This window comes from Schistocerca gregaria, chromosome 2 (assembly GCF_023897955.1).
Source record: "Schistocerca gregaria isolate iqSchGreg1 chromosome 2, iqSchGreg1.2, whole genome shotgun sequence".
NCBI lineage: Eukaryota > Metazoa > Arthropoda > Insecta > Orthoptera > Acrididae > Schistocerca > Schistocerca gregaria.
In genome coordinates this window covers 923,462,989-923,477,141 of record NC_064921.1, presented here as the reverse complement: position 1 = coordinate 923,477,141, position 14,153 = coordinate 923,462,989, and the positions used below count along the sequence as shown (strand labels likewise).

Below are 14,153 nucleotides of genomic sequence, written 5' to 3'. Positions count from 1 at the left end.
GTCTGTCGACAAGTAATGAAACCAAATGGCCCATACTTCTTTCCTCATACTATCCAAGCTTGTGAGGTTACATATAATTGTAGCACCATAACATACTTGTAAGCACTTAATTCTCTTCTTTGGTAGTCTGTTTTTACCTCACAGTGGCTTTCCATCCTCTAGTAGCTTGCCTTTATTGTCTGCAACAAGTATTCGGTGTCGTCCACCCATCCTCTTCTGAATGCGGTCTAAGCACTCCAGTTTCTCAATAGTGCAATCTTATCCATAGGGGTGACTTTCAACCACATTCTTGAAAGCACTAGAGTCTCCATCTCGTAAATACTGTACGTATTTTACTCCATACTTTGCAAAGATGTGTTGTTGTTGTGGTCTTCAGTCCTGAGACTGGTCAGATCCAGCTCTCTATGCTACTCTATCATGTGCTAGCTTCTTCATCTCCCAGTACCTACTGTAACCTACATCCCTTTGAATCTGCTTACTGTATTCATCTCTTGGCCTCCCTCTACGATTTTTACCCTCCACTCTGCCCTCCAATACTAAACTGGTGATCCCTTGATGCCTCAGAACATGTCCTACCAACCGATCCCTTCTTCTAGTCAAACTGTGGCACAAACTTCTCCCCAATTCTATTCAATACCTCCTTGCAAAGATCTATGGAAGCTGCAGGTATGAAATTCATTTGCAATGATCTATGGAAAATGAGTTTCATACCTGCAGCTTCCATCCAATCACTGGAGCCTGCATAATTTCTGCAACAAACAGCTTCTAGCCATTCTGTTTCTTTACCTGCATCAATATATTTTTGTGCAAGGAACATGCAGAACAATATTTAGACATCACCTCTAAGTCTAATACTTTTTCAGTGTCGACACTGATGACTCTTGAAACTCCACGCGGTGAGGTATGCCCCCTCTTCATCCAAGAACTGTCACAGGAAACTGCTATATAGTTGCTATTAGTTGCTTCACAATTTTCTTGAATTGCCCATGGGACTGCCATTTTCATGCTTTCTTCACTTATTTCTGCAACTGCATTGAGGAGAGAAGTATTCATTGCAGAAAATTTTAGGGGAAGACCGGGCATGTTCATAATACCACATAAGGGGTTTCTACCATCTCTTCCAATCCCTATATATCTTAGTCCATAAGCAAATCTCATATTGGCTTCATAGATTCTATTACTGACGTTTGATGTCTTGAATGGTATGTCAGCATCACAGTTTTGACACAAAATGTGCAATGTGCAATCCAAACCCTCTCTCTTTTCATCATCAACCCAATCCACATATCCTCCACTTGCAGGCTTTTCTAAATGCTTCTGCCAGCATTTCCAGATCCACAATTCTGAAAACTGTATTTCTGTCATGATTTTTTTCTTCTGACACAACCTCTGTCCCAGGTTTTATTTTAGATGCACTTGGAGACAAGCTAATGTTTCCATCATCAGGCTGGACAATAACCTCAATGTCAGTTTTCGCTTTATATTGGAAATACAGGACTTACTACATTTTCTAAATACTTCACCAGGCCTAGGCATTGTAAAATGGGATCAACAGATTCAACCTTGCATAAAGAATGGCACAATAAATCAATTGTCACTCAAATTCCACTCAACAGCACAAAACTTGTTTACAACATTCCATAGCCTTCTATACCACAATGATTGAACCGTAAAATGGCTCCACAGCGTTCTTTACAACACTGCTGTTATGTACGAGATTTTTCCTCCATTTAGTACATTGAAAAGCGAGCTTGGCCCATTACACTACGTAGGGTTTTAACTTTTTTTATGCCATTTGTAGTTCGAAGTACAAGGAAAAAATTTGGGATAATAATCTCAATTATATTTACTATCAAATATGCAAATAAAAATAATTTTTAAATTTTTCATTATTTCTGCCATCGCCTCCCCTTATGAAATGTTTCGATCACTCGCGATCACCTTCAGATCTAAGACAAAGTAAAATTAAATGCGTACTACCTAATATTTAGCAAGAAGTTTAAGTGAAGAGAATTTTCCATAAATGTAGAAATTACCAAAGTACTTCAGGCTGAAGCCAGTCTTGCCTTCTCAGAACCAGGTAACAGATTACTATGCTTTGCAGCTGCGGGGAATATAATAAATATTTCCACTTCTGTAGTTTTACAATCATTTTGTCTTTCACTATTTACCCATCCATTGTTTCGGAGTACACCTTTTCTACTTGAACGAAAAACATTTACACTATTTACTTCCAGAATTTATAATTTTACTATCTGATGCCTATAAATTGTACATACCCTTTGTTCTACACTATTAGTTTTCCAAAGAGTATTATTAGTAATTGTACATTATATAGTTTTAACACGGCCACTTTTGTTGAACTCATGACATTCCCATCACCAGATTCCTCGTTTACTCACTCCATTTCTCCTTCCTCTCCTCCCGCCCCCATCTCTCCCTAACTCCAACATATACCTATTCAAAACACTGACCGCAGCTGCAAAGAACAGTGCTCTAAGCATACAAGACGGGCTGCTGAAGCAAATGTCTAGCTAAAGTCTACATTTATGTACAGTTATTTTATTTTTAACTTATTCTTAAAATATTAGATGGTACATATTTCATTTTACTTTGTTTTAGATCTGAATATGACCACGGGTGACCGCAACATGTAATATAAGTAAAAATGTCCAACTGAGATGGAACAAAAAATGAGAGATGTCTTAAATATTGTTTCGTCCTATTGAGACACATGCTTAAAGATACTCAGAAGTATATGCACGCATCTACAACCATGCAGTACACAGATTAATGTGGTTAATTGTGTGCGTTTTATCTAATTTAACTTTTATGTTCTCTAGTGTCGGTTATGTTGAAATTACTCTTTGTGATTATTGTGTGTCTTAAAGCTGGTGACATTCACATATGAAACTGGCTAATTTGAGCATCTCGTGTTATATTCAAGAAGTTGCTTGCTTCCATTCACTGTCCACATCTATGCACAATCTTCGACACTTCCCCTCATCATCACACTTGCATATTCAAATAAGTGGATATTGTTCTAAATCAAATATATTTGAGAAACAAAAGATAAAAACAGGATTTTTTACATAAACTGAAAATAAGGGACCAGTAAACTGTTTCGACAGACTACAAAAAAAAAAAAAAAAACACTCAGAGATACGTTTAGCGTGGAGCATTTAAGTAAACACTACTGGTTCATTAGTTTGTTGAGCTTCACGGCAACAAATAAGAATTTCTGCAAGCCATCGTGACGTTATATCAGTGCCAAACACGAAAATACAACGAGAATATACATCAGATGAGACTTCTAGGTGTGAGCGGAATTCTAACACAATTGCGTAATCAAAATTTCACATTTCAGTATGCTTTCAGCTGAAGTCATTTTTGAACTGGAAGTATCCAAAATTACAAATATGTTTCTTTATGGATCACTGACGGTGTTTACAGTGACTAAACCGAAACGCTAATGGTATACTAAATAAGCATTTTTATTAAATGCACGAATGTATTTTAAATACCTGTAATAAAAATTCAACTGTATGTGTCAAAGCAATAGACGCCGTACCGGTTCAGGTCAGCTTCAACAAACAAGCAAATACAAGCGACATGGAATAAGAGCAATGCCCTCCCTGATAGTTAACAACTGCCAAATCTCTCAAACTACTCGAAATGCCTTTGTATACGCTAGTGATAGAAACAACCGTACGAAAACCATCGACTTATATGGTTGTAATTATACATATTGCTTGAAGTAGTAATTCATTCTTTTGAGAGATACTAGTCTGTGGAAACAACCGAGTGGAAGGAATCGATTCAGTCGGCTAAACTACTCATTCACTGTTTCGAGTGAAAGGAGTCTGTGGGAGCAACCGAAAAAAAATGCCGTTTAGTTGGTCGGACTACTCATTCATTCTTTTGGATGAAACTAGTAGTGGAAGAGCAACCGAATTAAAACAATCTTTTCAGTCGGTTGTAATTTTACCTGCCGGTAGAATTATTATTCATTTACTTTTTACGAATGAAAACAGTCAGTGGGAGCAATCGCATGTAAAGGAATTCGACATCGCTGTTGTTTGCGTATTGACTGTGACAAGAATCAGTAGTTTCTTTGTCTTTTGAACCACGTATTCATTCTTTTAACAGTAACTGCTTTTCGTTGTTTCAACTGACCGGGATATCCACTCCTCATTCTGAGTGAAACAGGCCTGCCATACTTTACTTAGCAGAACTAAAGCAGTGCTACATTATATTGTCGGGGGATGGTCCTAAGTAAGAGTGTCTTTAGGGTATGCCAAAGTTAACATAAGCAGTAAACATGTTCAGTCAATTATGAACTGACTGGAGTAATTTTTCTTTTCATAATTTTAAACTGATTCATTTACGGTTGAGGATTAAATTGGTCCAAGTGCCACTAACACGTCAGTAATTAACCTGACCCATCCCTGGGGTACGCCTGCCATCACTTGAATTGCCAACCTAAGACAAAAACTTTGAAAACCCCGGACATATGGTACAAATAGAATTATTTTCCCGGACGCAAACAGTTTGTAGACGATACGTTGGCTGTCGGGGAAAATGTTACCCGAGTAATGAGGCATAAGGAAGGCGGAGCACAACAGAGTAACAAGGATTAGAGAAAGCGCATTGTAGAGATGTTCATATTCAGATGCAGTACTACTTTGCAGTAAAAAAAAAGAATGAATAGCTCAAAGAGTAGAAGGCAACTGACATTTAAGACATTCGGTTGACCGGCTATAGAGGCAGGCCGCGGTGTAGGTGACTGCCCATTGTCGGCAGATTCTCATTGTCTTCATAAAGAAGTATGAATGATAAAGGTAGTTTCAATATTTTCTTTGTAATTTTGATCACATATTTCAGATTTGAGGACAGGTAGAAAAGCGATTTTTGTGGTATAATATTCAAATATACGTAAGGTTCTAAGGCCACATTCGGGACACATTAAAAAATTTTGATATTGCACAAGACGTCTGAAGTAGACATGCAAACTATCACTTTAATCTGTTACCAAAAAGACATAAGTTATAGTTTGTTGGTACCGTCTACGATGAAGGAGTGCGAGTAGGCAAATGGTTCAAATAGCTCTGAGCACTACGGGACTTAACATCTGAAGTCATCATTCCCCTAGAACTTAGAACTACTTAACCCTAACTAACCTAAGGGCATCACACACATACATGCCCGAGGCAGGACTGGAACCGCGCGATCGTAGCAGTCTCGCGGTTCCAGATTGAAGCACTTAGAGCCGCTCGGCCACAACGGCCGGCTGTAATTTTTTTCAGCATGTCTGTATTCTTCAATAGTCTTATGAAAACAAGTCAACTCAAGTGTTACAGTAGTTCACTCTAGGTTCTACAAAAGCTGTTTGGTTACTGCTCCATGCATTACGCAGTTGGGAAAAAATATCCTTTCAGTAACAGCATAGCGACACAGTTGAAACGAACAAACGATTCAGGATAAATCGTTTCATATTTGCTAAGTCCGGAACAAATAGTTGTCCCGAATTACTTTCGAAAACATGCGGGACTGAGATAGAAAAATCGTTACAATCACGTAAAAGGGGGCGATGGTCACCTTAAATGGTTTGATGCGGCCCGCCACGAATTCCTCTCCTGTGCCACCTCTTCTCCTCAGGAAAGCTCTTGCAGTCTACGTCCTCTATTATTTGCTGGATGTATTCCAATCTCTGTCTTCCTCTACAATTTTTACACTCTACAGCTTCCTCTAGTTCCATGGAAGTCTTTCTCTCAACTCTTAACAGATATCATATCATTCTGTCCAATTCTGTGCAGAAACTCCTCATTCCTTACCTTTTCAGTCCACCTAATTTTCTACATTGGTCTCTAGCACCACATCTCAGATGCTTTGATTCTCTTCTGTTCGGGTTTTACAGCTGTCCACGTTTCACTACCGTACACTGCTGTGCTTCAAACGTATATTCACAAATATTTCTTCCTCATCTTAACGTCTGTGTTTGGTGCTAGCAGACGTCTCTTGGCCAGGATGGCATTTTTGCCATTGCAAGTCTGCTTTTGATGTCTTCCTGATTCCGTCCGTCACTGATTCTTTTACTGCCTATGTAGAAGAATTCGTTAACTTCTTCTACTTCGTGACCATTAGTCCTGATGTGAAGTTCCTCGCTCTTCTTATTCCTGCTATTTCTCACTACTTTCGTCTTCCTTTTCGTATTCCAGAATTCGAATCGAGAACAGCTGCCAACATGGGTGACGTAGAAGTAAATATCCTCAAAGAAGTGAAACAACTCAAATCGCTTAATGAAAGCAAGGCTTTTGGTCCAGACTGTATACCAATCAGGTTCCTTTCGGAGTATGCTAATGCATTAGCTACATACTTAACAATCACATAAAACCGCTCACTTGACGAAAGATCCGTACCCACAGACTGGAAATTTGCACAGGTCACACAAATATTCAAGAAAGGTAGTAGGAGTAATCCTCTAAATTACAGGCGCATATCGTTAACGTCGATATGCAGAAGGATTTTACAACGTATGTTGTGTTCGAACATTATGGATTACCTCGAAGGAAACTGTATATTGACACACAGTCAACATGGGTTTAGAAAACATCGTTCCCGTGAAACACAACTAGCTCTTTGTTCACATGAAATGCTTGTAAGTAGGCTGTTTAAGTTTTTTACATTGGTAACGCCACGTAGCGCTCTGTATGAAAATCACTGGCTAATCTGTGTGCAGTCAGTGGCTGGTTGGCATTGTTGTAATACTCGCCATTGGAGTGTTGGGCAGCTATATGTTAACAGCTTAACGCTGCGCAGTTGGAGGTGAGCCGCCAGCAGTGATGGATGTGGGGAGTGAGATGGCGGAGTTTTAAAAGTGGATGATCTGGTAAGAGACACTAAATTTGTAAGACTGGATGTCATGAACTGATATGTATATTATGACTTTTGAACACTATTAAGGTAAATACATTGTTTGTTCTGTATCAAAATCTTTCATTTGCGAACTATGCCTATCAGTAGTTAGTGACTTCAGTAGTTAGAATCTTTTATTTAGCTGGCAGTATTGGCGCTCGTTGTATTGTAGTAGTACGAGTAACGAAGATTTTTGTGAGGTAAGTGATTTGTGAAAGGTATAGGTTAATATTAGTCAGGGCCATTCTTTTGAAGGGATTATTGAAAGTCAGATTGCGTTGCGCTAAAAAAAATATTGTATGTCAGTTTTGTGTTGATCTGAATCGGTAAAGAGCGAAATGTCTGAGTACGTTCAGTTTTGCTCAGCTTTTTGAAAATCAAATAATGTAAGAGGCTTACCAACACAGTAATTCACTAATTTTTCTAAGGGGACGTTTCATGCTGAGTGCCATTGAGAAGGGATTTCTGATCGAATCCGTATTCCTGGATTTCCAGAAGGCTCTTCACACTTTACCACACAAGCGGCTCGTAGAGAAACTGCGTGCTTATGGAATATTTGCGATTTCCTGTCAGAGAGGTCACAGTTCGTAGTAACTGACAGAAAGTCATCGAGTAAAACAAAAGTAACAGACAGAAAGTCATAGAGTAAAACAAAAGTAACTTCAGGCGTTCGCCAAGGTAGTGTTATAGGCCCTTTGCTGTTCCTTATCTGTATAAACTATTTGGGAGACTATCTAAGCGGATGACGCTGTCGTTTATCGACTAATAAAGTCATCAGAAGGTCAAAACAAAACGTAAAACTATTTAGAAAGAATATCTGAATGGTGCGAAAAAGCCGCGCGGGATTAGTCGAGCGGTCTAGGGTGCTGCAGTCATGGACTGTGCTGCTGGTCCCGGCGGAGGTTCGAGTCCTCCCTCGGGCATGGGGGTGTGTGTGTTTGTCCTTAGGATAATTTAGGTTAAGTAGTGTGTAAGCTTAGGGACTGGTGACCTTAGCAGTTAAGTCCCATAAGATTTTACACAAATTTAAAATTTTTTTGTGCGAAAAGTGACAGTTGACCCTAAATAACGAAAAGTGTGAGAACATCCACATGAGTGTTAAAAGGAACTCGTTAAACTTCGGTAACACGATAAATGAGTCTAATCTAAAATCCGTAAATTAAACTATATACCTAAGTATTACAATTACGAATAACTGAAATTGGAAAGAACACACAGAAAATATTGTGGGGAAAGCTAACCAAAGGCTGCGTTTTATTGGCAGGACACTTAGAAAATGTAACAGACCTACTAAGGAGACTGCCTACACTACGCTTGTTCGTCCTCTTTTTAGAATACTGCTGCGTGGTGTGGGATCCTTACCAGATAGGACTGACGAAGTACATCGAAAAAGTTCAAAGAAAGGTAGCACGTTTTGTATTATCGCGAAATATGGGAGACACTATCACAGAAATGATACAGGATTTGGGCTGGAAATCGTTAAAAGAAAGCCGTCTTTCTTGCGACGGTATCTTCTCACGAAATTTCAGTTACCAAATTTTTTCTCCCAATGCGAAAATATTTGGTTGAGTCCGACCTTCGTAGGGCGGAACGATCACCTTGATAAAGTAAGGAAATCAGAGTTCATATGGAGAGATATAGGTGTTCATTATTTCCATGCGCTATACGAGATTGGAATAATAGAGAATAGTGAAGGTGGTTCGATGAATCCTCTGCCAGGCACAAAAATATGATTTGCAGAGTATCGATGTAGATGTTCTTCGATTTACTCACTGTCCATATTCAGCCCTCATTATATTGTTCATTCCATTCAGCAGATCATGTAATTGTTCTTTTGCTGAGGATAGCATTATCGTCCGCGAATCGTATCATTGAGATCTTAACACCATGAATTTTAGTTCCATTCCCAAACCTTTCTTTTATTTCCATCATTGCTTCTTCGATGTACATATTGAACGTTCGAGGCGAAAGACCACAATCCTGTCTTACATCGTTTTCAATGGGAGCTCTTCGTTCTTGGCCATCCACTCTTATTATTCCCTCTTGGCTTTTGTACAAACTGTACATTACCTGTGTCTACCGATAGCTTACCTCCTTCTTTAGTCTTGCTTCCATTATCAACCGCAACGCCAGAATTGCCTTTCTCGTGGCTTTACCTTTACTAAAGCCAAACTGATTGTCATCTAGTACATCTTCAATTCTTCTGTATATCATTTTTGTCACCAACCTTGATACATGAGCTGTTTAGCTGATTGTGCGGTAAATCTCGCACTTGTCAGCTCTCGTAGTCTTCGGACTTGTGTGGACGATATTTTTCCGAAAGTCAGATGGTATGTCCTCCAAAGCTCTTTTAAATTCTGATTCTAGAACTTGATCCCCTATCCCTTCTAAATCGATTAATGTTTCTTCTTGAATCACATCAGATAACTCTTACTCCTTATAAAAGTTTTAAATGTATCCTTTCCACCCATCCGCTCTCTCTTCTGCATTTAACAGTGGAATTGCTATTCCCCTCTTAAAGTTAAAACCGTTGCTTTAATGTTAGCAAAGGTTATTTTAACTTTCCTGTATGGTCCTTCCGACAATCATTTTCCTTTCGACTTCTTCAATCTTTTCATGCAGCGGCACTTCCTATTTATTTAATTCTTCAGTGAGTTTCCTGGGAGATTTTTTTTTACTTCCTCCTTTCATGCATCAGCTGAAGTATTCCTTCTGTTACCGATGTTTTTTTTGCAGCAAACTTCTTTGTACCTATGTTCTTCTTTCCAATTTGTTTGGTGGTCCTTTTTAGAGATGTCCATTCCTCTTCAACTGTATTGCCTACTGAACTATTCCCTATTGTTTTATCTACAGCCTTAGAGAACTTCAAGCGTACCTCGACATTCCTTAGGACTTCTGTATCCCACTTCTTTGCGTACTGATTCTTCCTGATTAATGTCTTAACCTTCAGGTTATTCTTCATCACTACTATATTGTGATCTGCATGTATATGTGCTCTGAGTATGCGTTACAGTCAGGTGTCTGATTTCGGAATCTCTGTCTGACCATGAAGTAATCTAACTGAAATCTTCCCGTATCACCCGGCCTTTTCTAAGTATATCTCCTCCACATCTGATTCTTGAACGGAGTATTCGCTATTACTAGCTGCAGTTTATTAGAGAACTGAATATGTCTTTCTCCTCTCTCATTCCTTGCCCCAAGCCCATATTGTCCTGTAAACCTTTCTCCTACTCCTGCATTCCAGTCCCCAGTGAGCATTAGATTTTGATCAGCCTTTACGTACTGTGTTACCCGCTCAATATCATCACATACTTCCTCTAACTATTCATCTTCAGCCTGCAGCGTCGGCTTGTATACCTGAACTATCGTTGTTGATATTGGGTTTCCGTCGGTTCTGATAAAAACAACCGTATCACTGAACTGTTCACAGTTACATACTCTCTGCCGTACCTTCCTGTTCACAACGAGTCCTACTCCAGTTATACGATTTTCTGCTACTGTTGATATTACCCTGTACTTATCTGACCCGAAATCCTTGTTTTCTTTCCATTTCATTTCATTGGCCCTAACTATATCTGCATGGTACCTTTGCAATTCACTATTCAGATTTTCTAACTTCCCTACCACGTTCAAGCTTCTGACACTCCACTCGTAGAAAGTTGTTAATTCGCTGATTATTCAATCTTTTCCTCATGGTCACCTCTCCCTTGGCAGTCCACTCCCGGAGATCCGAATTGGGGACTGTAAACTTTTAAGTTTATTTCAGTTTCTCTTCAAATGAGTCATCCTCGCGAGAAGACAGCGAATGTAAAATCTAGAGAGAATAGAACTGACTAGAAAGCTTAGAAGCAATCGTTCTTAAGTGCGATACTTTCGCAACTGGAAAGAGAAGACAGGGAAATTAGCAGTGGTACACCAAGTACCTGCTCTCCGTCACACACCAGCAAAGAAAACGAGTTCATATTACATTGTCATCCATTTTTGGGCTAAATTGGAAGTTTCAAGTCTAGCATATCGGGAAGTTAGTTTACAATCAATTGCAAAATTTGTACCGAACAAACAGAAACCAACAGATCGTGAAACAAAAACACTGTCTTCCACACACCAGACTCGAAAGCGAGTAAGTCTTACGCTATCATCCAGTTCTGAGCCATGTTGAAAGTTTCAAGACTCTAGCTTATCGGGAAACTACTTAAAAATCAATAACAAAATGTGTACCGACAAAAACAACCAAAAAATCGACCTTATGAAAACGTTCAAAAGTGATTGTTGATTTATATATACACAAATTTACAGTGCAGAACCAGATATTAAATTTTTGAAACAAACAAAAATTCATATTGAATGCCATTAAGTGCAAATATTCGTATTCCAGTAAGTAAATAGGTACATAATACAGTAGATTTTAGGAACATTCCCATTCTTCTAGTTTAAATTATATGTAATACCTTTTCGTTCGTGGCTGTATGAGTAACGAACTAAATGCCAAAGTAATTTTTCTATGAAATAGAAATCTGATGATCGGCAGAGCCCGAAGCATTTCATTTGGTATAAAGGCACCAAAAAACTACTACCTGTTTGTTAGCGACTACACTGCTTTTCTAAAATCTATCAGTAATACTAATAATAACGGTCGCATACCAGTACCAGCAGTTTCAGGTCGAAATACGTAAGTACATACATTTTGAATGTACTTTAGTTTTAGAAATCTACTTTTTAATCACATTTCTTTGAAATAAGATACCTTATTTGTACCTACAAAAGTTTTCAATCCTAGTCATGCTTCATGTACATCCGAAAAGATTGAAAAAGTGTGTAAATTGAGTGAAACCACTCGAACCCGATGAGTGGAAACATTAATATAACGGCCGCAACCGATGGCGACCTTGCTTCAGTCGGTTATCTCACACTAAATGAAACCACTCAAACACGGTAAGTGAAAACATTCCTATGGCTGACAGGGCCGCTGACTCTAGTTTCATTCGCTTGTGTCATTCGACTGAAAAAAAGACGACTGAATGAAGAAACAATCGACTGACCAATCGATTATTAAAACCTGTCGGTTGTACCATCAATAATATATACAGCAGCTGCACGTAAAATATGAACCGTTACAGTAATATTACCAGCCGCTATTACTGCAGATAAACTTCTGCGGTATTTCCAAAGCCTCAGCTTCGGCACTTGTAGCATGATCTCCTCTCTTCGCAGTATATTTACATTTCTGGAGTATACTGAATTATTTTTCCCTTGCCTACCGAGTCGTACATTTAGTATTTTAATAACTAAACTCGTCGCGCCTTATATATGGGTGAGAGGTCGCCATTAAATTTTTATTTTTGTCCTCTGTGAATAATATTCTGGGAACATGAAAATCTATGTGATTAATAATAATCGCATAAGATACAGAATTAGAGTCTTAGTGGCTTTCTGTTATTTATTCTTTGCTTCGAGCAAGACATTTGATAATACCCAGAGCGTTCACTCTTCTTACTCAATGAAATTATTTCAAGTATTAAACAACAGTTATTAGACTCAGGTAATGGCGGATGATGATAAATGGCGGGATTCGCTACAATAGTGTTTGTTTCTTCCCACTTTTCCACGTGTACTGATTTTCTGTGGCGTCGTCTACATCTTCGTAAAGATGGAGAAAAATGAACACCAAGGGATTAAATTACACCTCTACTATACACGTCATTGACGATAATATCTTTAAAATAGTACGGAGGTACCAAAACTTGTAGTAACAGCTGCCTAGATAATTTTTATTCTAAAATAACAATAACAGTGCATTAGGAATGGGTATTAACTATGAAAGGTAAAGGTCGGTATTCGAGTCCCAGTTCGGCACACAGTAGCAGTGTATCAGGACATTTAGGTATTAATATGTATTTAACAGCTGATCTGATTTGAAATTCCTGCCATATTCCAGGAGTGCCATGTTTTCTTCGTGGGAAATAGTCGTGTGCTTTTTCTTTAACTAATCTGTGTCCGCGTGATGCTGATAGCCTAACGAACGTAGTGCAGCACTATGCCATTAGAAGCTTTAGGCGGAAAGTTGGTTGCATATACAACCCTGAATGCACGAGGGTTATTCGATCGCGAAGTGGAAACACTGTAAATATGAAAAAAAGGTTTATTTGCAGCACTTAGTACACCTTCCAGTTACCTCTCTACATAGTCGCCTCTCCAACTGGACATCTGTCGTAATGTTGTACTAACTTTCCTATAGACTCGTCACAGAAGGCAATCGGCTGGGCTTTCTGAAACTTCTCTAGGCTGGTCTGCCACTCGTTGTTGTACCAAAATGTTTTCTGCATAGCCAGCGGTTCATGAGAGCAGAGATGAAACTCAGAGGAAGACAAATACTAGCTGTATTTCCCCTGGAGGGTGCGCCTAAGCATTTTCGTGAAGAGAACTGTCATGAAGAAGGAAATACATGATAGTTATGTTATGTGTGCTGCATCAGATCAAGCGAACTCTCTTACCAGGCGCTCATATTTCGCGGGAGACGCTATTCTTCAGGCATCTTTACGTACTCACTGCGAGCTCATAACTGAAAATAACAACGTGATGCGAACGGCGGGCATACTGGAGACATTGCCCAACGCATCTGCGAAAGACTTCATCAGATTTTCACTGTGGCTTTCATTTCGCCACCGATCATCCGATATTCAGTGCGGTTTCCACTTCGCTCCCGATCGGACCTTACTTTACGAATAGCTCTCATATTTTCGGCGTTGTTTGCAGGAGAATAATCGTAAGGGACTAACCGTCACATGAGCGTACTACCGCATTTCACTTCATGGTCATGGAAGACCATCAAGACGAAGCGTTACGGTAAGGTATCCACCGGGCTGTCGGTACTCCACAATAGGCTGGCAGCTCTTTCTGCGCCCCGGCACTGTCACATATGCCGCTTCTTTGGCACATCAAATTTTGTTCCTCCTCATATCCTCCCGACTTGGTACTCCGTGAGTTCTGCCTTTCTTCTTGGAAGAATAAACTTTTGTGCGGCAGGCATTTACAGAATGTCAACGAGGATGTTTCTCGAGGTGGATCGTCCCCTGAACTGAAGACTTCTACAGTAAATGTTTGTGCCGTCCGTCGCTGAGAAAAATGTGTCGCGTTAGCGCATAACTGTGGTAGCAAGAGATTAACACCAAATTTATTCGTCAGAGCTTTATTCTTCACTGTTAACAATTGAAACTGTATGATAATTTCTCATGTATTAG

At 39.2% G+C, this 14,153-nt stretch overlaps 1 protein-coding gene across 1 annotated transcript in view; it reads left to right on the top strand.

Moving 5' to 3' along the window:
* The window catches only part of LOC126336055 (glutamate receptor ionotropic, kainate 2-like), a 92,415-nt gene that overhangs the window by 17,173 nt on the left and 61,089 nt on the right, over positions 1 to 14,153 (top strand). The window lies entirely within an intron of this gene.